This window comes from Diospyros lotus, chromosome 11 (assembly GCF_014633365.1).
Source record: "Diospyros lotus cultivar Yz01 chromosome 11, ASM1463336v1, whole genome shotgun sequence".
Classification (NCBI taxonomy): Eukaryota; Viridiplantae; Streptophyta; class Magnoliopsida; order Ericales; family Ebenaceae; genus Diospyros; species Diospyros lotus.
Genome location: NC_068348.1, coordinates 8,397,748 through 8,424,484, shown reverse-complemented (window position 1 = coordinate 8,424,484; position 26,737 = coordinate 8,397,748).

Here is a 26,737-nt window from a genome sequence, read left to right as displayed (position 1 = left end):
GCCTTGGTAGGCGATTTAATGAGATTTTATTTGCTCATGAGCCTAAGAGTGCTTCTACCCATTATCGGATGTCCATGGATGCATTTCGGACGGTGGTTGACCAGTGTGATTTGGTTGATATTGGATATGGAAAGACTTCATTTACTTGGACCATAAATCGTCATGGTGCTGCTCAAGTGTGAGAACAACTAGATCAAGTTTTTGTTAATTTAGTTTAGTTGGGTACGTACATTTCCACAACTAAAGGTGTATCACTCTAATTTGGCGTCGCCCAATCAAGTCCCTCCCTTTGTTGACAATGATTTCTCTATCAGTAGTGATCAATATTTTCAACCGTCACAGTTATTTCAATTTGAGACCATGTGGGTACGTGAGTTGACATTTTTCCAGGCGGTTCAAGATGCATGACGAAACCTATTATCATTGGGGATGGAGGCGGAATGGGCAACAACTTTCAGGGATAAGCTAGATGCTCTCTTGGCAGCTCGTACTAGGTGGAATTCATGCTCTTTTGGTCATTTTCAGTAGTCCATTAATCATATCAACTGCTTATTATCCTCTTTAAGGTTTGGCTCGTCTTCTCCTCACCCTTGTTGGATTAAGGAGCTATAAGGGGAGCTTGGTGAGATGTTTCACATGGAAGAGTAGATGTGGCATCTGTGGGCAAAAGTTCATTGACTCAAGGTCACAATACAATGTTCTTCCACTGGTACGCTTCGAGAAGTTTAAGAAGAAACAGATATTTGGTATTTTTTATGGTGTGGGCGGTTGGCGAGCCTCTCATCAGGATGTTGGTGAGGATTTCTTAGACTATTTCAGCTCCCTATTTTATTCTTCCGACTCGGTTAATATAGATATGGCTCTAGTGGGTTCATCACTATTGTTCACAACCAAAAGGAATACGTCTTTGGATATTCTTTTCATTTGTGATGGGGTGGTGGTTGCATTGAAACTCATGCATCCTTCTAAAGGCCCTGGGCCCTAATGGATTTCTTGATGCTTTTTATCAACGCTATTGGTTATTAATGGTGGGGGATGAGTCACAAGCATATGGTCTTAAGTATCTTAAATGTTGATGGGAGTGTGGCTTAATTAATTTACGTGGCATTTATTACACTTAAAAAGTGCAACACCCCTACTTCTGTTGCTGGTTTTCAACCATTCAATTTGTGTGAAGTTATTTAAAAATTGGTGGCGAAGGTGCTAGCAAACAGATTCAGAATCGTCCTCTTGGATGTTATATCCCCCCTATCAAAGTTCTTTTTGTTAGAATTTTTTATAATGTGTGCAATATTAATTGAATCTTGTTTTGAGAAAAATCAGTTGGATTATAGCTTAACAATGTCGGGAGACCCAATAAATTATGTGATCACAATTAGACATCAAATTTGGTGTACCTTAATGGGCTTAAGCCCATTTGTATATATATGATTTATAGAATAAGTGTAGGCTAAATAGGGTTTTGTGATGGGTGAAATCCTATTGACTATATATATATATATATGTATATGGCTAGGTCTTTTCTTTTCTCTAATTATATTTTACACCATTTCTTCTCATTAAGAAAAAGTTAAGGCATCATAGAAGAGAAGAAAATAAAAGAAAGATCTAGTTAATTATGCTTGTCATTTCAATCAAGTTTTCATTATCACTTATGGATCGAAGATACTATTTTTTTAAATAATATTAATATTTTATATGGTATGTGTATTTAATACATAGTGCAAAGCATTTATATCTAACACTTTTGCGCCTGGACACCTAATTTAATTATTGACAATACAATTATTGCCTATGAGGTTCTTCACACTCTGTGCGACCGAGTGGAAGGATGGAAAATGCTCTATATATAGCATTGAAGCTTGGTATAAGCAAGGCATATGATCACATAAAGTGGATCTTCCTCGAAGATGTGACGCATAAACTAGGGTTTGAGCTTCGTTTTATTGGCCTCATTTATGATTGTACATCCACCGTCAGATTTTGGGTTCTTATTAATGTCTCCATCGCACAACTGTGTCTAGTCTAGAGGCTTCTATGATAAGGTTGCCCTAATTCTCCATATCTTTTTATTCCTTGTGCAAAGGCTATCTTCCTAGCTTTATGCCATCTAGAATTGAAGGGTATCATATCACTTAAATGTGTTAAGGTCTCTTGACAATCTATGTAGATAAGATGGCTTTAGCATTTTATAAAATAGGGAGAAGAATTGATGTAAGAAAAATTTGAAGAGAAGTGATTCTAAGCAATTATTTTTATAGTATTTTTGTAAATTTTGACAAATTTGAAGTGTGCAATTTAGATGATTTCAGAAGTTAATTTCAATAGAATAAGGCTGAGAATTCAAAATCACTAGCTTTGCTAGTGAGGTCCGTGTTTTTTCGAGAAAATTTCTTTGTTTAGGTTCCGAAATTAGTGTTTTTCTAATTTAAAAAATAATTAATTTGGTAATAACTTTCATTAGAAGTGAATTTTAATATGCTGTTTTGGAGAATTTTCTTTATTTCAATCTAATTTTAATTTTGTAATGAAATATCAATTTTGTCTTTTTTGGTAAGATTTAAGTTTTAGGATTTTGAGGTGTTTTTCAGTTTCCAAGTCATATTGGGAGTTATAACCTATAAATACTATGTTTATAGAACGTTTTTGTAGTGGATTTCAAAATTCTCAATAAAATTTTTATTGAAATTTTCTTCATAATTCTCTTCAATTTTTTCGACATTCTTTAAAATCAACGAATTATTAATTGAGTTCTATAACCCGACATTCGTGAGGAAATTAACAAATTATTAAAAGGCTTCCGCTACGTCAGAGGAAATTAACAAATTATTAAAAGGCTTCCGCTACGTCACAAGCTCCATTAATCATGTCCCCTTATTTTTTTGCAAATAGTCTCATTTTCATTGGAATTAATGAGTGTAGCCTATCCATGGTGGACTCCATTCTACATCCTTATAGTGTGGCGTTGCATCAACTCGTCAACTTTCAAAACCAGTTGCGTGCTCAATTCCATCTAGGAGACATGGATGTCTGAAGGAAATATATATTTCCAAATGCCCACTCTCATTGGGCAGTCAAAGCAATGGTTTTCAAGGCTTAAAGAGCGAGCTGTGTGGCAGGTCATGACAAGTGCATGTGCATCAATATTTGAGGGTAAGTAAATTCTTCTAAAGCTCGTTGCGGAAGTGATGCCAACCTATTTGATGTCTTGTTTTCTCCTACCTGCAGTCTCTCTTTGTAGGGAGATTGAGGGTATATGTGTATGGTTCGCCCGATATTGGTGGGGTCATCCAACCAATCATGGGAAGATCCATTAGGTGAGATGGTCGAAGCTGTGTTTGACTAAATCTCATGGGGGGTCTAGTTTTTTGATATTTACAGATGTTTAGTTATGCACTATCAGCTAAGCAAGGATGTAAAGCACCTCTCGACTGTATCACCGATGGGGGAGAGTTGCCTTCATTTGTTTCGTGATTTATTTGTTCCAGGGAAACCTAGTAATTGGCTATTGATTTTCCATTGGCTAAACCCTTATTTTTGTTCCAGAACTTTCATATTTTACATGATTATTTAAAATTTTCATTATTTCAATTACATATTTAGATTTACATTTTTGAGTCAATTTAATCCGTCTACTTTGACATTTCCTATGACAATTTGAACTTTTCGTTTTTTCTATTACACATCTATACTTGCATTTTTTAGTCAATTTAACCCATATATATAAAAAAAGTGAGATGATTAGGGGTGTAAAAAAAAAGTAAAGTACAAAAGTTAAATTAATTTAAAAATACATATACATGGGTATAAACAAAATTAAAGGAAAAGTTTGAATTATCATACAAAAAAATGTCAAAATAGAAAGATTAAATTGATTTGAAAATGTAGATATAGAGGTATAATCGAAATAACAAAAAATTCAATTGATCATACAATAAATAATATAAAAATATAAAAACAAAAATATAAATGTGGACTTTTCCATTCAATGAGATGTGTTTTCATGTCCTTTTTTTTTCTGGATGACGCTCCATCACAGGCACCCCCACCAACCAACCCCTTAGTACGGTGGGGGAATTTAAATCAAGAACCGCAGTTGTCAGGATTCGAACACGGGCACACTGCAAACGTAAGGGCAAAAAGCCCTTTTTGTGTTCACCCCTAACCACTGGGCTATGCCCTGGGGGCTATGTCCTTCTTTTGTTAACTTTGTGTAAGCAGGATTTACCCAATTTGATAATGTTCCTTCCAGCCCAAATGAGATGACTGAACGGAGGGCTTGAGGCAATGGCAATTTGCACGGCGGGGGGTGGCTGACGGTCAGCTAGCTTATATATAAGAGAGAAGAGGATGGCCTCTTGCACGTTGCTGGTTGTTACATGGAGGTAGTTGAGGCTCGCCATGGGCGCGGGTGATCTAGGCATGGCATTGATGTGACAAAGGATGTTGTTGGCAATGGGAGATGTTGCTGAGCTGACGATTATGGGAAGGGCCCTAAGGATTGGGCCTAGTACCAAGCTATGGGCTTTTTGTTGGGCCAGGTCCAATAGAACTAGCCCTAGGTCGAATGTTCATAAGGGCGAGCATTCAAGCTCAGAATGAAGTAGAGGTGGTGATTAACACTGGTTTGCCTTGAGGTGATTTGAGAAGGTCGGGATGACCTGAGGTTCACCCACCAAGGTTGACTCAGGTGCTTGGGGGTGGAATGATCAAGCCTGTTTGATTCAGGGCATGGCTTAGGAGACTCGGATGACCAAAGGTCTACCCGTCAGGATTAACCCGAGCGCTTGGGAGTGGACTAACCAAAGATGTCTGATTCAAGGATGACCCGAGGTCAACCCACCGGGATTGACCCAGGCGCTTGGGGGTGGATTGACCAAACCTGTTTGATTCAGGGCACAACTTAGGAGACCAGGATGACCCAAGGTCCATCTATTAGGATTGACTCGGGAGTTTAGAGGTGGACTAATCAAGCCTATCTGATTTAGGGCAAGGCTTATGAGATTGGGATGACCCAAGGTCTACTCACCAGATTAACCCAAGTGCTTGGGGGTGGATTGACCGAGCCTGTCTGATTTAGGGCATGGCTTAGGAGACTAGGATGACTTGAGGCCCACTTATCAGGATAAACTTGGGCACTTGGGGGTGGACTGACTGAGCTTGTCTGATTCAGGGCACAACTTAGGAGATCGGGATAACCTGAGGTCCACCCATCGAGATTGACTCAAGCGCTTAAGGGTGGATTGATTGAGCCTATTTGATTTAGGGCACAGCTTAGGAGACCGGGATGACTCAAGGTCCACCCATTAGGATTAACCCGGGTACTTGGGGGTGGACTAATTGAGCTTGTCTGATTCAGAGCATGGCTTAGGAGATCGTGATGACCCAAGGTCGACCCACCGGGATTGACCCGAGCTCTTGGGGTGGACTAACTGAGGCTATCTGATTCAGGGCATGGTTTAGGAGACCGGGATGACCCAAGGTCCACCTGTCGAGATTGACCAAGCCTGTCTAATTTAGGCATGACTTAGGAGACTGGGATAACTCGAGGTCCACCAATCGGAATTGACCTAGGGTCTTGGAGGTGGACTGATCTAGCCTGTCTGATACAAGGCACAACTTAGGAGACTGGGATGATCTCAGGGCAGTTGCATATAATAAGAAGAGATTAATAGAATTCCTAATTTTATCTATACTGTATGGTGTGCTGACATGTAGTTGGGTAATATATAATAAGCCGATGGTGGCTTAATTACTGAAGTAACGAACATTGAAACGAGGTAGACAAAATCGGGCTTGAACTCGTGTTGGTAAAAATAACGAATCCTAAGAAAAATATGAACTTAACGAGTTCAATGAGACCATAAGTAATGCATAAACGAGTTTGAGATGGTAACTTAGCTATAGTACTTCAGCAAGTTGGCCACGTTCCATGCTCATGGAAGGGGTTTCCTTGAGAGCTCAGTTAAATGATATGCTCCATTATCGAGGTTACTAGTGACCAGATGAGGGCCCTCCTACTTAGCATCGAGCTTCCTTTCTCCAGGTTTTTGTCTTGCTATTTTGACCTTCCTTAGGACTAGGTCCCCTTCTTGGAAGCTCTGAGGCACAATCTTTTTGTTGTACTTTCAGTTGCTCTTCGCTTAGCTGCTTGTTCTCGGATATGCGCCATGTCACATACATCTTGGAGAAGGTCGAGGTAGGCCCTTTGCTCAACTTTGTTGATGCTCTCTTCAAAGTATTATCTTCTAGGGCTTAGTTCTCTTATCTCCACCAGAATCATGGCTTCGGCTCCGTAAGTGAGCCTGAAGAGGGTTTTCATTATCAAAGACTGTGTCATGGTGTGATACTCCTTTGGTTTGATCGATCTGCTTCTTGAGTCCAGTGAGGATAACCTCGTTGGCTATTTCAGTTTGTCCGTTCGTTTGGGGATGCTCGATCGAGATGAAGATCTGGTGGATACCGAGCTCCATGCAAAATTTTTGGAGTTTCTTATTGGTGAACTGAGTGTCATTGTCTGAGATAAGAACTCCGGGTATGCCATATTAGCAAATGACATTCTTCCAAAAAACCTTCCTGATCTTTTCGGTCGTGATAGTGGCTAGGGGCTTAGCTTCGATCCATTTGGTGAAGTAATCGATGGCCACAATAATGAACTTGAGTTGTCCGGCGGCCGTCGGAAAGGGCCTGAGTAGGTCTATCCCCCACTTGTAGAAAGGCCATGAGGTGCCTAGGATGTGCAACTCTTCTGATGGGGAGTAGTGCACGCTTGCAAACTTTTGGAACTTTTCTCACCTTCATACGTGTTCTAGGCAATCACTTCTTATGGTCTTCAAGTACTAGTCGGCCCCTAAAATCTTCGCTGCCAAGGACTAGCCTCCCGTATGGCTTTCGTAGACTCCCTCATGTACATCAGACATGATGTAGGCGGGTTGGTCATTATCCACACATTTTAGGAGTGGGATCGCAAGGTTTCTTTTGTAAAGCTGGTTCTTGACCAATACATAGAAATTGACCAATCTTCTTAGTTTCTTAGCTTTCTCAACATTAGCGGGTAACACCTCATTTTTAAGGAACTGGATAATGGGGAATCCCTAGAAATTAGGGCCTGTCTGAATGGCTTGTACGTCAGTCAGGTCAATGGTAGGTGATTCCAAGGTTTCCTGAATAACGGATTGGTTATTTCCTAGTTTTTTAGTGCTGACGAGTTTTGAAATTAGGTCAGCTTTTGAGTTGTGCTCCAAGGGAATGTACTCAATGTCGAAGGATTTGACTGCTTCGACCAAGGTTTTAACCTTACTAAGGTACCGGATGAGCTAGGGATCTTTTGTTTGGAATTCACCCTTCACTTGATTTGTCACGACCTGGGAGTCACTTCTTACGGTCAATTGAATGGCTCCCATTTTTTATGCTAGTTTTAGCCTAGCTATGAGGGTTTCATATTCGGTTTGGTTGTTGCTTGCTTTAAAGCCGAAGTAGAGGTATTGTTCAATAAGTAGTCCATCTGGTCCCTTTAGGATGATGCCGGCCTCCCTTCCTTTGACATTGGAAGCTCCGTCCACAAACAAAATCTAAGGATGACAATCCAAACTTTGGGCAGGAGAAGATAATTCAACATATAAGTTGGACAATACTTGGGATTTGATGTTTCTGCGGGGCTAATATCGTATGCCAAATTCGGAAAGCTCCACTGACTAGGCGATCATCCTCTAAGAGAGCTCAGGTTTCTAGAGCACTTGTTGATTGGTTGGTCGATTTAGACCATGATTTGGTGGCTCTAGAAGTACGGTATGAGTTTCTGGGTTGCCGTTAGGGCCAATTTTTTTATTTTTTAATAGCAGACTTCAAGCCCTTATAGAACTTGATTGACGAAGTATATTCGGCATTGCACTTTGCCTTCCTCCTTAACTAGAATAGAGCTAAGCGCTCTCTCGGTCATGGAAAGATAGAGCAAAAGCTCATTGCTTGGCTCCGGCCTTGTCAAGATAGGAGGGGTTGCCAGGAAGTGCTTTTGTTCTTGGAAGGTGATTTCACATTGTTCCATTCACTGAAACTCCACTAGTTGTTTTAAACATTGGAAAAATGGAAAAGCTTGATTAGCAAAATTGGATAGGAACCAAGAAAGTGCCATAATCCAGTCGATCAACCTTTGAACCTCTTTGATGCTGTAAGGGCTACGCATGTCAAGAACGGCCTTGCATTTATTAGGATTTTCTTCGATACCCTGGCTTGTTAGCATAAAACTGAGGAATCTTCTAGCCTGTACCCCGAATGTGCACTTCTCTGGGTTGAGCCTCATGTTATGTCATCGGAGTTGTCCAAAGGCCTCGGCCAGGTCTAAGTAGTGGTCTCCTTTTTCTGATGTCTTAGCCAACATGTCATTTACATATACCTCGATATTTTGGCCTATTTCTTTTGCGAACACCTTATTCATTAGTTGTTGGTAAGTTACCCATGCATTCTTTCATTTGAACGGCATGACTTTCTAGCAAAAGTTTGCATTCTCTATGATGACAGCAGTTTTCTTTTCATCGTCAGGATGCATCAAGATTTGGTTGTACCCGGAGAATGCATCCATGAAACTGAGGTATCTGTAACCCAAGATTCTACAACAAGTGGCTCGATGTTTGGTAGAGGGTAAGAATCCTTTGGGCATGCTTTGTTTGGATCTGTAAAGTCAACACACATTCACCAATTGCCTAAGGGCTTCTTTACCATAACCACGTTTGATAGCCATGTCATGTATGGCACTTCCTTAATGAACCTGGCTTTGAGGAGCTTTATCGTCTCTTTAGTCATTTCTTTCTGTTGTTCTCCTCCTAGCTTCTTTTTTCTTTGGGCCACCGGCTTGGCACTTGTGTCTAACGCCAGCTTATGGCATATGAAGGAGGGGCCAATTTCAGGTATGTCAGCAGGTGCCCAGGCAAAGAGATAGACATTTTGCTAGAGTAGGGCAATCAGTCGTTTCTTGAAGTCGGGAGGGAGTGTGGAGCCGATCTTGGTAACCTGCCCCAGTAGTGGTCCTAGGCTCACGGGGTGTAGTTCCTCTATAGCCTATGGTCAGTTATTGCCGAGCTCGCTTCGAGGATCTAACTCATCCATATTGACATTGTGGCAGCGGGCTCGGTTGTTTGTGCCCATGTTTGGGGTTTGGACCCTCAGGCTGTCAATGTAGAATTGGTGAGCTTCTTTCTAGTCTGCGTGGACAACTCCGATCTCTGTAAATGATATTGAAAACTTTATTACTAGGTGAGGCATGGAAACAATTACGCTTAGAGCGTTGAGGGATGGGTGTCCGAATAAGGCGTTATAGGGAGCCTTGCAATTGGCAACTAGATATTTGATGTCCATGGTCCTAAGGAGGGGAGTTGTCTTGAATGTGGTCCGTAGCTCAATATGCCCTTTGACTTGTACTTGTTCTCCAAAAAAGATGACCAAACTTCCTTCGAAAGGTTTAAGCTCTTCTTCAGGGATTCCTAGCCTTTTCAATGTGGACAGGTATAGTACGTTGGTTGAGCTTCCTTGGTCGACAAACACCTTTTTGATAACATAGTTGGCATCCACTACAAATATCACCATGGGGTCATCGAGGTTCTGGTCAATTCCCTCGAAGTCCTTGTCGATGAAGGAGATTCTCGGGTGCTAGGCCATCCTCTTCTACTCGACACCACTAACTAACATCACCGCCCGAAGGGATCGCTTTCTTATCGAGCTGGAGTTTCCTCCCCCTGCAAAACCTCTAGCAATGGTGTCTATGACTCATCTTTTTCGATTAGCGGGAGCCGTCCTATCGCCTTAGCCTTCTTGTACTCTTGGCATTCTCTGTGGGTTGTGGCTCTTTCTTTAACCTTGATCTCTTTGTGGCTCTCTACTCCTATTTCTTCTTCTGTAAACATACTGGCCAAGGTGTCCTTATCTAACCAGCCGCTCTATCTGGTCTTTTAGCACGACACAATAGTCAGTTGTGTGGTCGTATATTCGATGGTAATCACAACACTTGTATCGACGTGGGCACTGGAGTTTTACTGTTCTCGATTGTCAGGGATTTGGATGATCCCCGAGTTATAGACTTCTCGGAGGATTCGATCTCTACCAGTAGTTAGCGGGGCGTATGTGTGATATTTCAAACAAGAAGGTTCGGGCATATACTCTCTTTCTCTTCTTTTCCCGGGTTGCTCTTTCTGGATGTCTCTTCTTTGGATAATGTCCATATCGAGTCGGTGCAGCCGATCGGCTTGCGACCCCTTTTACTGGTTTGGCTGGGGCTAAACTCTTTGGGAGTCACAACGTCTAGCGGCCGAGACCTGTAACGGCCCGCCTCCTGGAGCCTCTGCGCGGATAGAGGATCCGTGAGAGGGTCATTATTTGAATAATATTGAACAATAATATAAACTAAAATCCACACAGAACCCTTTTAGAAACCATAAGCTTTTTACATTACATAACATTTCATAACTGTCTTTACACAATCATTCACATCATAAGCCAACCTGGGCTTAGATAACATACACACAACTCATGAACATAAACACAATACTCTGGCCCAACACACGGCACCTAGGATCTAGTTTCAGGCAAACTCTGCACTTGCTATCATGGCTTGACGGTCTGGACCCAACTTCATCGAACATACCTGCAACCTCAGGATTCTCTTACCTAGAATGATAGAAAGCAAACGTGAGTCACAAGACTCAGCTAGCTCATGAAAGAAAGGTTGTTGGTTAAGGATAAAACTCCTTCCTGATACCCAATGCAATTCATGCCAATGCAACGATACACCATGCCATGCTCATTACATGCCTTAATTCCAAATGCATAACCATAAAATAAACTGCACATAAACTGTCCCTGGGGCCCACATAAAACACACACTAGCACCCAAGTCCAACATATAAACCTGTTAGTAGCCCACTATAGGCTACCATAACATCAGTCATAACCTATTATTACCTTGTCATTCATCCGTTGACTTTTCTTGTCATACCATGCCTTTTCATGTCACTTATCATAACATAATACATCATCATGACATACCACAAGTCACGAGTCCAGCACCAAGCCCACTTGAGCTTGAAACATATATCACGAGTCTGGCCCCTGGCCCACTCAAGCTTGGTAGGATATATCCCTGCGGACCATGTCCATTGCGCGCAATAGACCCATTCACACATATAGAAATGAAGGAACGTAGTAACATAGGCAAGATACAAGACCCCCATAAGTCAGGCATCAGGCCATGCTTTGCCCATGCAACATGTAACATCATGATATGCTCAACCAAGTCAAGGCGAGAATCTGGTAGTACCAGCTCATTTGGCCTGTCTATCGCTTATCATAGTAGTTGATGACTGGCACCCATACATCCAGCCATCGACTGCCATGACCCCCGATCGATAGACAGTGGCTTTGTACCCCATACCCTGAGTCACACATAGACGATATCAAACCTGTATACTTTCAACTTAACATTTCTTAAGCTTTTCCCCTGTCACCTCACACACTTGCAACATAAGCATCACATACCATTCCATTGTCATTTCCTCTCATTCACAGTTAACAATCTCAACATACATAATAGACTCTTAACATAGCCCCATTAAACCATAGTTAACTCTTCTAAGAACCTAGCCCCAATGGGTTTAACATCATTCCCAAAGAAAGCGGAGCAGTATAAGGCTCCGTGACGAACATGAGAAACGGCACCAACACATCATCCACTTAGTTTATTTTGTCACCAATAAACCCATCATTAACATATAAATTATGGAATGGTTGCCATGCGGATTATCATTATTAATGCATGGAACCAAGTCACAGTGAGGGAGGGATTAAAGTATGAAAAACCATGGAAACTTTAACAAGAAATTAAGAACATGAGGAGAGGGTTAGGAGCTTTCCTTTACACAATCGTTTCTTGCCTTTCTTGCACTCCTGCTGCGAAATAAAATATTTTGCAACAATAAATAAAACCATGACTTAATTAATTAAATCTAATCGCGTAAATTGTATAATCTAACTGTGAAAAGTCCATAATCTATTACACGATGCTTTTAATACCTTTATCCACTTACCTAACTACATTAAACGCTGAATATTCTAAGATTTCCCCCATTTTCTCCTATTTTTGCCATTATGCACCTCCTCCCTCTTCCTCACATTTTTCCCTTCTGTTTGCTAGCTCAGAATTGCCCGATTTGGGCTTTAAAAAGCCAAAAATGAGTGGCCAGGACGCGGCCTCTTGGCAGTTACTGGGCTACTCTGGGAGGTCATAGCCTTAGGGTCGAAACGACATTGTTTTGACCCTCCCATTTGGCTGAAAAATTCAGCCTTCTTCCTCTCACGTGCCAGCCTCAGCGAGGAATCGAACCCGCACTCGCCTCCCTTGCACACACGCATACGACCAGTTGGACTGGCTGCTCTCTCACTACATAAAGCGCCTCCCATTGAATTTAAAGGATCTTTACTAGCACTTTCAGAAATTACGTTTAAACTCCTCAAAGTTCCTGGAAATTCCACTTACATCTCTACAATTCATTTTCCCTTCATTTCACTTATGCCCCAAATTTCTAGAAATCCACCAAAACAATTTATTTTATTCTTTCATTATTTACATAACTATTCCCAAATAAAATAGTCATTTATCCTAATCGCCCATTTCCTCTAAACAATACAAATTATTATTATTTATCTTCAAAATTTTTGGGATGTTACAAGACCTCTTTGACGTTTATCTAACATGTCGTCCGAAGTTCGAGATCATCAAGGTTGGTAGGAGGTTTCGCATATTTAATATCTTTTGTCACACAATTAACATATGCTAATTCATGTGAAGTATCTTGTCTCAAAGCAAATGAAATGAAGATCATAGAAAATATGATAGAAATTGTGCATAGACTTATTCTCATCTAGCATAAGAGAAATGCCTAGTATCATTCATCTCCCATCTATTTATCTATGGCATAATGAACTAAGTCATGCAAATATGAATATGCTTCTATAATCTATCCAAACATTATCTTTTTGAGAAATTGCCTAAAGCTTAAATATGAAAAATATTTGAGGCATCCATGAAAGGCTAACAAATAAGTATATCATTTAAGCCTTCAAAACTTGGCTATGTCATAAAAGACTAGGTCATGTGAGCATGAATGTTGTTGACTATCTATCCAACGTGATTTTGTTGAGAGATTGCCTAAGAACAAATATGAAAGAAACCACATTTGTGGTGCATGAATGAAAGGCAAATAAATAAGTTTATGCTTAAAAATGAGGGTTCAACCCTTAGGCCTCTAAGTTTACTTCATTTAGATATTTGTGGTCCTATGAGAACTCTAAACTTAGGTGAAAAATAATATGTGCTAGTTATTATGAATGATTACTCTAGGTTCACTTAATAATATTTCTTATATCTAAGAGTGAAACATTTAGCCCATTTGAAATATTTTCAAAAGATAAAAGTATGTGTATTTCAAAAATTAGAAAGTGAACATGGGGATATTTTGAAATGAACAATTCAAGCACTATTGTGAAGAAAAATAATATTGGTCATAATTTTTTTTAGTGCTAGAACAAAATGAGGCAGTTGAAAAGAAAGATAGATCTTTACAGTAAATGGCTAGAATTGTGTTATGTGACAAAATTCATTTTTAGTCTAAGCCATTAACACCTCATGCTACATGTTGAATAGGATTTTTATAAAGCCTATCTTAAAGAAAACCCCTATGAGTTATAAACCAAATATTCCATATTTTCATGTTTTTGGCAGTACATGTTTTATCCTTAATAGTGGTAAAAACTCTTTAGAAAAGATTTGATGAAAGAATTTTCTTAAGATATTCTACTCAAAGTAAAGCATATAGAGTATTTAATAATATGACTCTAAAAATAGAAGAATCTATTCTAGTTATAGTTAATTATGTGAGGGTTGAAGTTCCAAAACCCAATGAAGGTGGTGATAAAGAATTAGGATAAAGATTTGAAAAATTCTCATTAGATCATTAGAATCAAATCTATCAAATGATAATAAGCTTAATTGCTTAATGAAGAAAATGTAGCTCATGAAAAGAGAAAATCATCATTTCTAAGAGAAAATGTGTGCAAGATAATGAGATCATAGAAAATGTTTCTAGAAAAATTAGAACAAGATCTTCTCATTAGAAATAAGTGTTAATATGATGTCTTTATATCTCAAGAAAGCCAAAAAGCATTAAGAAAGCCTTGAATGATGAAAATTGGTTTATGGCTATGCAAGAAGGGCTAAATAAATTTGAAAGAAGTGATGTATGCAATTGGTTCCAAGACCTAAAGATCACCCAACCATATGAACCAAATGATTGTTTAGAATCAAAATGGATAAAAGAAGAATAGAGCTAGATTAGTAGCTTAAGGGTATAGTCAAAAAAAAAAAAAAAGAAAAGAAAAGAAAAGATCATGATGAAACCTAGGCTCCCGTAGCAAGTCTAGAATCCATAAGAATGTTGTTGGCATTAGCATGCCACAAAACCTTTAAGCTCATCAAGAGAATGTCAAGAGTGTCTTTAAATGGTTATAAATGAGGAAGTGTATGCGAAACAAACTCCCAATCTTAAGAATCCTCAATATGAGAATTATGTGCTCAAACTCTCCAAGGCACTATATTGTTGAAAACAAGCCCCTAAGTCATGACATGAAAGTCCTAGCAAGTTTATTCTAGAGGAAGAATCTAAAAGAGGTCAAATAGATATAACATTACTCTAAACCTCATAGCATGGACATTTTATGAATCTACAAATAATCGATGTAGATAACATTTTTTTAAAATCCTCAAATAAATCCCTATGGAATCAAAGTTGCTAATCTAATGCAAAGGTAACTTGAGATAAGTATAGTATAAAGAAGATGAAGGGATCCTTATGTCTAAGCAAAAAATTACATATTCTTAAGAAATTTAATATTTTTGAAAAGTTGCATCTCAAAAGAATAGTACATCAAGCCTAAACAAATATGGGAAATGCCAAATGGTGGAAAATGAGCTATATAGAAATATGATTGGACCATTGCTATATTTTATAGCTAATAGAATGAACATTGTGTTTAGTGTTTGCCTATATGCTAGATTTCAATCCAATCCTAAGAAATCCCATCTTGGAGGCAAAATAGCTAAAAAGAACACTAGTGATCCATGTCAAGTTATAAGATATTTTCTAGTGTCTCTGTTTAGAAGAAACTCAAATTTCATTCCATTCTTGTTCACTAAAGGTGAATATGTAGTTGCTCAAATCCTATGGATGGAACCTCAAACTATGGCATAAATCCCCACAATATTCCAAATCAAATGTGCCAATACAAATGCTATAGCCATATCAAAAATTCTAGATTTCATGACTCAACATATGAAAATTAATCATCTATTCATAAGGGATCTTGCTTAAAAAGAAAATATCAATTGGTATCATTGATAATCAAAATCTAGATAAATCCCAGTCAATCGTTGAGTTCAAGTGCTTTTGTATAAAGAAGTTTAGATCATTCATGTCTCTCATATCTATCATTGGTTAAATCAAAGGACTATGCCATCAAGGTCTTAGATGTTTTAAAAAGTTTATTAACGGCATATGGTATTCATGTCTTGAATCATTTATAATGCTAATTTTCTTGTATGAAATAGCTTGATTATCTTTGTGTGACAAATGAATACTTGAGTATGAAATCATGCTTTATTTACTAAAGGATCATCTTGCTCTTTGAAATTATCTATATGTAATGATCCTATGTGATTACAAGTATGGCTAAGATTATTAAAAGACAAATGCATGTTCTTAAAGCATATCCTTAATATGTCTTGCATTAAATCTACCATAACTTGTTTAGATTTATGTTTTTGGATGACCACTTATTCTTTGAACATATATATATGAGTGCATGTGGTTCATTCCTCAAATTTATGATCATTGTCATATTTTACTCTTGCGAAAATCATTTGAATTGAGACAAATTGCTATTCTATTTTTATATGAAAAATGTCTCTATATCTTAAAACCTCCCGTATAAGTTTAAGGGGGAGTCTTTTTCAAAGAGAGTCTTTCCATTTGCTTGAAATGATTTATTTCACTCCTATATTGATCATTTAATGTATATGCCTCTTATATGATGAAAGGCTATGCATTTGATCTAGTGCTTTGATTGTTTAAATATGAGTGATTACTTGAAAAGGTATAGATTGGCTCTGATATGATCATGAGTTTGCAATATGGTATGAAAATTTTTTTTGGCATCTCATGAAAAATGTTTTTTTTTTTATATATATATATATAACATGTGCTGAAAAATTATGTTTGATATTAACAATGTCATCTTAAGGGGGAGCTATCTCTAGTTTTTAAAACTATCTTTACTTGATTATGTTTATCTCCAATTCCTTTCTATTGAAAAGATTTTGGTTTAAGGGGGAGATTATCTATTTTAAGATTTGTGAAATCGTTTGAAATGTTTTTATTTCAAAATGAAGTTTTTCAAACTATCGTCGGGGGAAAGTTAAAAAAGGGGGAGAGATATTATCTTTTGGTTTAAGGAGGTTTCTATTATTTTTTTTAAGTATTGCCTTTTTGATTTATGACAAAAAGGGGGAGAGATTTGCTGAAATTGATTTTAAGTTTTGTCATCCTCAAAAAGGGGGAGATTAATGTTCTACCCTTATGTTTAGTTTTGATGATGAAAAACAATATCGTGTTTTATCCCCAAAGTCATGAGTCAAGTTTATGGTTTTCAACAAAAATCAATTTCAAATACTTTGTTAAAATGAAAACCGAATGATTTATATTCTTATACATGGAGATGTGAATAAACATGTATTATGATAAAATCTCCTAAAATGTTTTTCGAATTAGCTTTGAAGTCATTGGTCAACATAGAGCTAAAATTGTTCTAAGGCAAAAGACTAACTAGAAATTCAAATGAAAGGTTTTCAATATAAGTTTTTCATATTTTGAAACATACATGAAAGGTTTTGGCTTGAAACTTAATCATATGAAAAATCCTTTAGTTCATGCATCATGTCTTGAAACTCGTTTTGATAACGCTTCAATATTTTTCTAAGTCTGGAAGCCTAGCACCTTATAAGGAGACATATATGAAAATGTTTTCTTTTTAGAAAACTAACTCCCGGTAATTCAATAACTAACATTCATTAGTAATAAAATGATTTTTAACAAATTTTTCAAGAAATGAAAAGTGTATATCTTGGAGGTGATAAAATCGCAAAATCCTAAGTTCCTACTAAAATCCAAATTCTACTTTTTTATTCTTATGGATTTTGATTTTTTAGATATTTTTATTGAATCCAAATGGGGGGTACTTTCTTATTTACATTTATGTATTAAAGTAAATGGAAGGTAAAATATGTGGTGATGTTTTGTATTAATCAAGTGTGCTTCTCATGTTATCTGTCAAGTTTCCAGATTTTCTAAGAAGATAGTCGACTATGTTGTTTAGTGCTGTCGACTATGCATAAGGATAGTCGACTATGCTTGTTCAGTCTGTCGACTATATCTTGCATCTGTCGACTATTTTTGCGTCTGTCGACTATTGTGAAAGGATAGTCGACTATCCTATTTTCTCTATCGACTATGTGTTTCGCAGAAAGCTTCCAACTGCTATTTTTTCAAATCCCAACGGCTCCAAACGGCTATATTTCTCTTCAACTTTGTGGGACACTTATATATACATGTCATGGATGATCAAGAGAAGGCTAATGGACGGGAATGAATTGAATTGAGCTTACATTTTATATTCATTTGTATTTACAGTATTCTGTGCTTTCATTATTATACTTTTCTCTCCAAGGCTTCGTTCTATTATTGTTAATACATTCATTTAAGCCTTGTTTAATCTTGAGAGACATTGTAACTAAGAGATTCATCTCTTAGATTCTCTCTCATTCTATATTTCTTATGCTTCCTAGCTTGTGTAGCTGGAGGGCCCATTTTGAGTAGGAGGTTTTGTATTTCCTAGCTAAGTGCTAGAGGGCTTGCTTGTATGAGCAAGAGGTTGTAATTCCTAGTCTTGGACTAGAGGACCTACTTGGTTTAAGTAGGGGATTTTAGTGGATGGTTTGAAAAATCCTTAGTGAGGAGCTAAGGTAGTGGATTAGGCTTGGTTAAGCCGAACCACTATAAATCCTTGTGTTTTCTTATGCTTGTGTTCTTTGATATATTTATCTTTCCAAGCATTTCATTATTCCTCCTCGGTTCTCATATTTATCTTTGTTCATTTGTCATTTTTATGGTTTACGCTTTAAAACTCTAAAACCTCAATCTGTATCAAAAAGTTTTTTATTTTAAGTTCTATCATTTAAGTTTTTAAAATAACTAATTCACCCTCCCTCTTGGTGTGTGCCATAGAACCTACTATTCTAACAGTTTCCTTACCAGGGAGTTAGAGAAGGGCCCGGGCTTTAGGCCTACCATGATAGCATGCAAGGAGACTGTGGGGGTTAAGGTCTCTAATCTAGATAGCTTATTGGTTAAACCGATTCAAGAAATCTCATAACGACTTGCTTTCCCCTTACTTGAGATTGATAAGACTGGTCGAGCTCTTACGATGAGCTCGGCTAGTGGAAAAATGGGTAAGGAAACAGGTGGCGAGCTCGGTGAAGTCACGAATGGAATCTCACTCGAGGGTTGAGAACCATAGTAGGGCAGATTTCTTGAGGGTGTTGGGGAATGCCTGGCATATGATAAGGTTGGTGCCTCTGCTCAACAACATTAAGGAATTAAACATGGTTAGGTGCTCTTGAGGGTTGGTGGTTCTATCATATAGCTCTAGGGTGGTTGGGAGACGGAAACCATCTAGCAGGGGTATGGGTATGATAAACTTCGAAAAAGGGTGGCTAGGGGCGTATAGAGTTATAGAAGGTGGGGCGGTATGGGTTGCCTTGGACTGGAGTTGGTTGCTGGCTTCTTCATCATTGTTGACCTGCCCATTACATTGGTTCCTCTAGTGATTGTGGGTCAACTCGGCCACTTGTCTCTCAAGCCGCTGAATGGTCTGGAGAAGGATCTCCATGGTTGTAGGGTTTTTGGTAGATGGGGGTTGGTGTTTTGGTTTTCTCGGTTGGGGGCCATGTTGTTCTGGCTTCTAGTTCAGGTCATGGATAACTATCAGGTATGGCTTGGGGTGCTTTAGTGAGTTTATAGGGCAGACAAGTTTAACCTGGCCCCACGATGGGCACCAAATGTTCTTTCCAGCCCAAATGAGATAACCAAATAGAGGGCCCGAGGTAACGACAATTTGCACGGTGGGGGGTGGTTAGCACCTACAACACTCTGATGCTCAGGTGAGTAAGAGTTCCAAGTAACAAAGTTTCTGTAAGGCTGAAAAAATGAACATATCTTTGCTAGCGGTCGACTAACTTATATATAAGAGAGAAGAGGAGAGCTCTTTGAGTGTTGTCGGTTGTTGCAGGTGGGTTGGGAGTCGAGGACCTCAGGGTAGTTGAGGCTTACCATGGGCGCAAGTGATCAGGGTATGGTATCAATGGGACAGAAGATGTTGTTACCCTGACGTTGATGCAATGTGGGATGTTGCTAAGCTGACGTTGATGGGAGGGGCCCTAGGGAATTGGCCCAGTACCGAGCTATGGGCTTTTCGTTGGGCTGGGCCCAATAGAACTAGTATGACCCATATTGTCAGGGCCCGCTCTCGGATTTTTCCACTAGCATAGGAAGTCCAAGAGAAGGTCCATTCAAAATGGATACAGATACTAAAAAACACTCAAAATTTGCCAAAAATTTCCTTTTATTTCAATATTTTCTCATTATCAATAAGAGCTATAACAAATATTATACATTCTTTACATCATCATCTCAGGCTTACCACCCATACAATTTCAAAATAAAAAGGGTACTGAGACTATGAATACAAAATGAAACCCTTTACTCATGCCCTCAAAATTTACACCCATGGATTTTGAGGCAGGGATATCTCTATACACATCTAACTAGAACTCACTACAAATATCTATCTTTCATTTTCCTGGAATGACAAAAGAAACAAAGTGAGCCACAAAGCTTAGCAAGTATATAGTAAAAGGAATAATCAATAGAACGATATATGAAGGCATGAATTACTCAAAGCCAAAAGAAAAGAACAACCAGACATCTAGACAACCATAGGGTTCATGCCTTCTACACTTGACAACAACATCCTCAAAGAAATATAATTTCTTACATTTCATCAAAACACATTTTTCAAAGTGAGCCATAAGCCTCAGCAAGTTTATATACATTCAACAATGGCAATTGCTGAATTAAAGATATGAATAACGAAGAGAGTTTACAATAGATACCTTACCGCCCATGCCAATGTTTTCTAACCATTTAATTAGAATGGAAAGTTTCCCATAATAATAATAATACAATCCTCTTCCCATACTTCAATATAATATCATGTCTCTTATCCACATTTTCATGGCATTCTTAGATCATTTCATTTTTTGCTCACAACATGTGAAGTCATCAATGCATAATTATACCATGTGCCACCGCCATGCAAGATAATTATGCGAACACACTGCCATACAACATAATCACGCGGACACACCAGTATATGCAATATACTTACGCGGATACACCGCCATGCAATATAATCCCACGGACACAACATAATCACGCAGACACACCGCCATGTAATATACTTACACGAACACATCGCCATGGAAGATAATTACGCGGACACACTGCCATACAATATATTCATGTGAACACACCACCATGCAATATACTTATGCGGACACACCGCCATGCAATATACTTAGGCGGACACACCACCATGCAATATAATCCAGCTGACACAATGCCATGCAATATAATCACGCGAACACACCACCATACAACATAATCACGCAGACACACCGCCATACAATATACTTACGCAAACATACCGCCATGCAATATAATCTCGCGAACACACTGCCATGCAATATAATTATACGGACACACCGCCATACAACATAATCCCATGAAATATACTTACGCGGACACATTACCATGCAATATACTTATGCGGACACACAACCATGCAATATAATCCGGTAGACACACTGCCATGCAATATAATTACATGAACACATCGCCATACAACATAATCACGCGAACACACTGCCATGCAATATACTTATGCGGACACACCGCCATACAATATAATCCCGTAGATACACTGCCATGCAATATAATTACGCGAACACACTGCCATACAACATAATCCCATGGGCACACCACCATGCAATATACTTACGCGGACACACCACCACGCAATATAATTTCGCTGACACAGCGCCATGCAATATACTTACGCGAATACACCGCCATGCAACATAATTTTGGCTACACACTGCCATGAAATATAATTACGTGGACACGCCATCATAAAATATACTTACGCTTACACACCGCCATGCAACACATCCACAAACAATGCTATAACAAGTAACATTTACACACCCTCAATTTTTTCCTATTAAGGGTCTTGGCTATTTCACAAAATTCACATTTAAATAGGCTTAACCACATCAATTAAGGGCAAATACATGATATTATTGATAACTGGATTAAGGTGGAGGTTTTTTTATTCCAGAATTAAAGATTGAATGAAATTTAAGGAAGGAGAAAGCTACGAATCAAGCATACCATTCAAAGGAATCCCATAGTCTCAATAGTTGACCAAATGGTTCAAATTCTATACCAAATCTAAGCTTGTGGAGTTAGGGTTGCAACAAAAAAAATGGATCTTAATTTCGATAATGGGACAAAAAGTTATGGTCTAAAGAGTACAAAGTATGTAGTCTGAAAATGGAAAGTCAACTTTTTAATTTGGAAAGTCGACTCTTGGAATTGGAAAATTGACTTTTGAAAGAAGAAAGTCGACTTCTACATCAACTTAGTTGACCCAGCTGAGATGTTAACCTACAGAGTTGACTTTTACAAAAAAACAATCGACTCTTACCCTTACAAAGTCTACTTTGATGATCCTAGAAATGAAAAATACAAGCAACAACACACAAAAACCCCCATGGATGATTTCCTAACCCCCAAGTTTTCATTCCTTGAAGAAAATATGGGATAAACAAACCCCAATGAAACACCAACAAGACCCAACATCATGCCTACAAAAAGACCCACTAAGATAAAAATGGGAACAAGCGAATATATTTATAGAGAAGATTACAACATTTATAAAGGAAGTTTTTTTGCAATGAAATGGAGAAGAAAGAAAGGAAATATTTGCACAACCCATGAAAAGAACGTGCAAGAGATCTTGCCTTGATGATGCTTGGAAGAAGAAGCTTGCCCCCAAAAATCTAAAAATTCTCCCTTTCGAAGCTTCAATGGACAATAATAATGAAGAAAGAGAAAAAAGGAGGAGTAAAGAAGAAGAACAAGGTAACTTCTAGTGAAGGAAGGAAAGAAAGAGAGAAGGGAGACAATACAAAAAGAAGAGGAATGGGGGAGGAGTGGTCTGCCACCCACATTCCAACAACCCCCATTGTATTTTTACCATTTTGCCCCTCACTAATACACACACCACAAACTCATTAAACCCATTTGAGACATTAGCCATTTTCCATTTTTCACTTCTCTTTTCTTTATTTCCTCATTTATGGATTTCCACAATTACCCTTAACTTTTTCCACACACACACATAGCATATAAGCCCTCTTTAGACATTTTACATTTTTCTTATTTCTTTCTCATTTTCTTTATCAAACTAATTATGAAAATCCCTTTTTGCCCTCACCTTTCTCATAAAGCATGCCCATTTTTTGTCATTTGTCACATTTCTCATTTTCATTTAATTATAATGCCACATTTTATACACATGGGCCTAAGTCCAAATCAATGGCCCAATTAAATAAAATGACCCACTTCCATCTTAGGTCCCAAATAAAATAACATGCACATATTTAGTTTATTTTAAGCCCAATGGCCTCAACCCAATTTATCAATGATTTTTAACTCTTCAATTCTATTGGGCATTTTAACTCTTGGCCCAAACCCATTATCCACACAATTTATTTACATAAATTTTTCACATAAAAACATTTTCTAACATTTAATTTAATAGGACATAATCTCCAATGCCTAAAAATAAAATATTAATAAACTCCTAGACCCACTATCCGGTCGTTACAGTTTCTCACCCCCTTCTGAGAATTTATTCCTCCAAATTTGGACCTAGTCATACACACCACGGGGAAGGAGATGCCTCATCTCAACTCAACTCCCGAGTAGCCCCGCTCGGACGGGAATGCTACCACCAAACTGATACATACGAAATCAATCAACTCCTTAACGCCTTCCCTTTATAATGCTCGATGGCATTTCCTCATATGACACCTCGACCTTGACCTCTATGGTCTAATAGTCGACCATATGCTAAGTATATTTTTATAAATATATTACTTAATATACATATATATATATACATACATATCCCTCCCCTATACATACATATCACCGCCCCTTTCTCCCCTGTTTATTCCTTTCTCTGCCCAAAACCCATTCTCCTCCAAACCCAAGAAACCCACTCTCTTTAAACCTTATTTTTCTTCCTCTATTTCCTTTCTTTTTACCTTCCTTGTCGCCAGATCTCTTCTTCTCTAGCCCTTTTCCTCTTACTGCCATCTGTCATCGTTGAAGCTTGTTGTTGCCGCCTCTTACCATTGAAGCCTCTCTCCATCGGCTTAAAAGACAAAAAGACACATTGCTAAATGGCAAATCTAAGTTGTTGATCGAAGGGCCAAAACAAAGAGAAGAAAGAAAGAAGAGATATGGCAGTTGACGATGGTTGTAGTGGTGATGGCAGTGGCGATGGTGATGGCCTTGAAGATAATAGAATAGAGAAGGAAGAGTCGAACGGAGGATGGAAGCCATTTTTCTCGTTCTGGATTTGGGAGATTATTTTGACTGAAAACAACCAAAATGAGTTTTACATGTTTTGAGTTTTGTGTATAAATTTTTTTTTGGTGTGTGTTTTAAAAAATGCACTTTTAAAAATTAATAAGTAAACGCGTTTTGAGTGTTTTAGAAAAATAAAAAATAAAAATGGTTTGTAAACAAGAAAGATAACATAACTTAAATTTTTAAAGGCTCAAACTTACAAAAAAAAAAAAAAAAAAATTGCTACTTAACAGTGCATGCTTGAGATCTATAATTTTTGTTTCTATATGAAAAACATCTATGCTTTTAGCATCCACATTTGTCCATACCCCACGTTGGTTTGAAGATAACATAATTTAGATTAAGTACACTAATGATAATGTTGGTTACAAATTAACATAAAATCTTGATTCAAAATAAAATTGTTATTACCTAAATACAACAATAAATTTATAACTATCACTACAAAAAAATTATTTTTTTGCGGTATTTTTTTTGCACTGGTTTCATAAAACTGTCGCAAAATTCAATAAAATATTTAATTTTGTGGCGGTCTCTAAAAAATCGTCGCTAATTTTAAAAAATAATTAAAAAATTCAATTCAATTTTGTGGCAATTTTTAAGAAACCACTACTAAATTAAAAAAAATTAAATAATTCAAAATTAAAATTAAATTGACATTTGCGGTGGTTTTAAAAAACTGTCGCAAAATTCATTAAAAAACTAAATTTAGCGGCGGTTTTTGAAAAACAGCCGCTAAATTCAAAAAAATATTAAATAATTAAAAATTAAAATTAAATTAACATTTGCGGCGATTTTCAAAAACCGCCACAAAATTCATTAAAAATTAAATTTAGCGGTTGTTTTTGAAAAATCGCCACTAAATTTAAAAAATTAAATAATTTAAAATTAAAATTAAATTAACATTTGTGGCGGTTTCTATAAACCATCACAAAATTTATTAAAAAAAATAAATTTTGATTATGAAAATAATTAAAAATTAAATTAATAAAAATAAATTTAAATTAATAACAAAATTTATTAAAATTTTAATTTAAAAAATAAAAATAAAAAGAAATTTAACAAAATTTTAATATATAAAATTTTAATAATTTTTAAAAAAATATATAAAATTAATCAATTAATTTATTTAATTTAACTCAATTAATTTATTTTTAATTTATTCCATTATTCTCTTAAAAAATAATCAATTAATAAATATTTTTTATATATATTAAAAAATATAAAATATAATTTTAAAAATTAGTTGTTAGATTAGTATATAAAAATTTGTTAGCTTGTGGAGGGGAAGGCGCTGGGATTTAATTTCCAGCATCGCCATGTGCGTGCGCAAGGGCCAGGCGCCCGCACGAGCCAGCATGCACCCGGGCTAGGCTCGGGCAGCTGGGCGCAGGCCAGGCTGGCCACGCGGGCCGCTTAATAAAAAAATTAAATTTTTAATTTTTGCTACGATTTTGAAACAACTGCTAAAATTAAAAATTTATTTATTTTTATTAATTTTTGCGGCAGTTTTGAAACTGCTGCTAAAATTAAAATTTAATTTTATTTATTTATTTTCACGGCAGTTTTAATTAAAAATTTTAATTTTTTTTAAATTTTTCTGGCGGTTTCAAAACCGCCGCTAAATATTATAAAAACTGCTGCTAAATCAATTATCTTACGACGATTTTTTAAACCACCATAAAAAATATAATTAGTGGTAGTTATTCCAGCGGTTGCTGAAAATCGCCGCTAAACCCTTCACAACAACTGATCTAGCGGCGATTTTCAAAACCAAAACCATCGCTAAATTACTTAGCGGCGGTTTAACTACCACTACATGCAAAAAAAATCGCCGCTAAATGCCCATTTTTTTGTAGTGTGTAAGGGAGTATCCGTTTTTGTAACATCCTGAAATTTTGGAGAAGTAGAAATTATGGTATTTGAGATCGTTTTGGAATATTTGGAGATTTAAGAGAAAATAATAGTTTATGTTATTTTGAGGAAATAAGTAATTAATAATTTTATTTTAGAGTATTTATGGAAATAAGGAAAGATTAAAATAAACTGATTTGGGTGAATTTTTGGAAATTCGGGGTAATAGTGTAATTATATGTGGGGCGTAAGTGGAATTTTCGGAAGTATTGGGGCATTGGTGTAATTTCAGGAAAAAGCCATGAGGTTTCTTTATAATTAAACAAAGTGGGATATTAAATGAGGAAGGCAGCAGCTCGAGTGGCATGCACGCGAGGTGGTGGCTGAGGTTGCTGGTTCGAGTGAGAGGAGGCGCGCGAGGGAGAGAAAATGGGCTGATTTTAATCGACTAAGGAAGGGACGAAACAACGTTGTTTTAGCCCCAAAGGCGGTGGCTATGTGTGTGGCCCAGCGGCCGCCACGTGGCACGGGTTGGGAGCTTCTCCCGCCTTGGCCACCAAGTCTCCTATATTTTGTTAGTGTAGGTGTTCTAAACCCAATCAGATTGGATATGTTGTACACTGACAATTGTAATCATATTTATTATTTGAATAAAGAGTTGTTTAAATTTACAAGAAGTCATTCTATTAGTTTCTTGTTATTATAGTAATAACCGAATGAAACTAGATAGAAGTCCATATGATGTATACTATGATTGATCTATAAAGATGTGAGATGATGCATCATAGTTTCTAGACATCATTAAATGTTCCAAATTGTAGCAATGTCAAGAATAGACATTTACAATTGCGGTAAGACTTATATGTGCTATATTTTTGCTATGTGATAGCAATGGGGGTCTCACACCCATAGGCATGGGGATGCCTAGACAAATACATATGTGACTAATG